Raw genomic sequence first — 3,909 nt, forward strand, 5'->3', positions numbered from 1 at the left:
CCAAGACAACCAGGCACAGGGACAGTTTCTTCCCCTGGGCTGTCACTTTGATGAACACTTGACCCACGACAATATGACAGTATGACTGGACAATAACCATCAGTGCAACACCTGTAAATATACCTTGTACAGATTATACAGATTCGTACAGGTCTCTATTTTTAAGTATTCTGTTTTTATTCCTACTCATCCCATTTCACAATGAGCATTCCTTTGTCTGTCTACATTGTTTACTGCCTGTTTATACTGCTTATTTTGCATTGTTTGCACTGTTTATTGCTTGTTAATACTGTTTATTTTGTTATATTACACAGCCTTATGCTGGTTTACTGTTTACTTGCCCCTTACATGGGGATATTTACATACACATTGAGAGCCGATGTACCAGAGTCAAATTCCTCATGTGTCTGACACACCTGGCCAATAAAGCAGATTCTGATTCTGTAATTGAGGTCTCTTTTGTCTTGTTTTAGTGGTTTTGTATATCTTTATAGTTGTTTTGCATCTATCTTTTCTCATTCTATGCCTTTTTGTAGCTGTTTTATCATCATTTGATTGACTTTCCAAGAGAAAGGTTAACAGTCCCTTAACAATTGTCTGGTCTATAGAGGCACCCTGACCCCTGTTCCCCTGGGTCTGTGCCTGGTAGAGCTGTTCAGTAATTCATCCATGTTTAAGACATATTTTTTACCAAAATAAATTTCTGAAGTTCACTAACCTTACTTACAATGCAACTGTACAAAAACTTTAATGCGTTTACTAAACCACTTACTGCAGTGTGTGGAGTAGGGCTGGATAACCCTTCAAATGTTTCCATACTAGTATGTTACAGCATTTAACTTTAATTACAGAAGCCAGTTTTGTAAATCAGAATTCTCAAATATTAAACTTTGTCAGAACTAGAGTGTGGATACCTGAACCAAGCCTGACAGGACCCATCAGTACCCGAGGGTAAATGGCTGGAGCACTCAAATGGTTTTGTCATTTAATAATAAGGGGGAAAGCATTATACAAGTTAAACCGGGTCAGGTTCGGACAGAAAAATACGGTCCAATCCATGCTCTAGTCAGAAGACAAAACGCCTCAAACTTTGCCCAAATAAATGAAAGAAAAAAAGAATAAGTAAATTAGAAAGCATTTGAGATCAGGATGTGGAGCCACTTTGATTCTCACTAAAGAAGTATTAAAGCTTGATACCCGGGCTTAGTGTCGAAACAGAAATGCCTGTTTGCTTGGAGGCACTCCAGCAGCACTGGAGACTTACATTTGTAACTATCTGACAAGGTGCCTTGGCAATATCAGGGACCATTAGGGTGTTTGCTCTACTCCCTTTTTAATCTTTATGCAGATTCTGAGATAAAGGACAATAACAACTGACTTTGTTCAGGTGTATTAATGAATGTAAGGCAGTATTGTCATCTCTCTTCCCTGTCTGCAAGGCAAGTTGATTCTGCACTTGAAAACCTGTGTGTGCTTTAGATTTTATCTATGGCATGGTAGCCATGGAAACTAGATGACATAAATAGGCTAGCTGTGGCACAGAGACATGTTGCTGTTTTTAACAATGGACAGAATTTGGGTCATAATATCTTGCATGTTGGTCTATAAATTGCACCCTGTGCCAGATAAGATTCCATTAATCTGCCTGAATCCCTGGTTGGTCTTCAAAAGGGCCATGGGCATTTATTTCAAATCTTGATAAGGGCTCCTCTGCAGAGTCAGAGATGTTATAAGATTAAGGAGCTTCACACTGTAGCACCAAATTCTTTGTTTACTCCACTCCAAGCATTATGTAATTACACACTACGCTTTAGCTACAGTAACAGTGTAAGTATGGTAATTGGCATCATGATTTAATTTGTTATTTGGAACAGCACTCAACTCCATCATTCTCCATTCATACTGTAATTTCACTGTGGGTGTATTTCAAAGGGCACTGATGAGGGTAAGGAGAGGGGGAGCGTGAGCAGCTGCTTATTCTCTGATGCAAACACTTTGACAAATTTATTTTTCAAATTTTTATAGACCTGATGCATCAGTAGTGTACTTAAGTTTGAAAGGTTTTGTTTGTCACAGAATAGAGGTTGACTCAACTCCCTTGTGTCTTGATACTGACAGAGGGTGGGGGAGGTCTAAGTTCTCTGTAAAACCTGCTGGAAAACAGCAAGTACAACTCAGCAGGTACAACTGCAAGTTTTAAGCAGAAGTGAAATTTCTATAGCCATTTCTAGTTCTGGCAGTAAACTCAGTGACTTGCTAGCAGGGTGGTTGGTGGTTGTACCTCCTGAGGTATAACCACCAAACACCCTGCTTAAAACCTGTAGTGTTAAATTTTAAATGTTGATACTGTGAAATGTATTTATATGGGAGAGAACGCTGAGGCTGGAGCACTGAAAGAAGCTGAAGCGGAAGATAAAACTTAAAGAATGACTTAAGACCAGGCTGAAAACCAGCACTTTACTGAAAGTTTGTTTCTCTCTTTTGCGCCAGTAACCAAGTTGCTACTTAAGCACAGGAGTGACAATTGAAGCAACAGTGTCTGAAAAGAACTGAACAGCCAGTTGACATACAATCACCTAAAGTGGCTGAAGTGATAGTGGTGAAAACAGTTGTAATGTGAACTGAAGTGAATCTGGAGAGTCAGCTGAGGTAGAAGCACTCAAATAGGAAAAAGTGCTATAAAGTCAAAAGCACTGAAACAAGTTCTATATAGTCCTATATAACAGACTGAAACACAGCTTCTCCCTCAGAGCTGTGAAATCAATCACCCCCTAACCCCAAGTCACACACACAACCTCTCCCCTATGGACAGACACAGACAGAACACAGGACACACACCCATGCTCACACCTCTTCCTAAAGACTGAGATTTGCACTGAGCTGCACTTTATAATGTTACTACACTCTTTTTCTACCAACCTGCTGCTGACCTGATTAGGTCCCATACATCCTTCTTTATTTGTTCATACTTTTATATTGACTTATACAATTTTGTGTTATGTAAATAATGTGTCTTTTAAGCCAAGAGCTGTCAGAAAATTTTTTTATTGTGCTATGCATAATGACAATAAAGATTCTTGGCTTGACTTGATATTTAGTTTTTATTTATTTGAATCCCTATTAGCTTTCACAAGCAACTCTTCAGCAATGAGTGTCTCAGTGAAATCAAAGTATAATATACACTGATCAGCCATTACATTAGGACCATCTGCCTAATACTGTGTACACAGAAGTCATTGCGGCAGTTGTTTGACACTCAAACAACAACTGCGGTGAGCCTCACACTTGTCACTGTGAGGCTCACTGTGCATCTTCTGTGAATCTGATTGCTTCCTTAGTTCTACTGTCAGGAAGAGCACAGATGTGTCAACCATTCAGTGAAAAACTTATGTAAAAAGAGTGAAAACAGAAAGGTTAGAGAGAACAGTTTAGACCAACTCAACAGCCTCCCCACTCCAGGTGTGATATCACCACCATAGCCGCTGAATGTGTCTTTACATTGAGACCAATGTGCTCATTTCTCATTTTCACCCATTTTAACAAAGGTTCAAACTAAATTTAACCTTTTGAAAAGTACAAATGTCAATTTTCCAGTAGCCACTGGGGGCGGCTCAGGAGGTAGAGTGGGTTGTCTCCTAACTGGAAGATTAGCGGTTCAATTCCTGACTTGTCCAGTCCACAAGTCGAAGTGTCCTTGTGCACAACACCTAACCCCCAGTTGCTCCTGGTGATGACACTGGTGTGTGAATGTGCTTGGGACTGCAAATGGGTGAATGGCCAAATAGTGTGAAAGCACTTTGAGTGTGCTGCAGCGCACAGAAGAGCGCTATACAAGTATAAGACCATCAACCTCATCATCAGTGAGCTTTGGACGTCCACGTCACTGTCTGTCCTTCCTTAAACCATTGT

The sequence above is a fragment of the Monopterus albus genome, unplaced genomic scaffold (assembly GCF_001952655.1).
Source record: "Monopterus albus unplaced genomic scaffold, M_albus_1.0 scaffold128.1, whole genome shotgun sequence".
In the NCBI taxonomy this organism is placed as follows: Eukaryota; Metazoa; Chordata; class Actinopteri; order Synbranchiformes; family Synbranchidae; genus Monopterus; species Monopterus albus.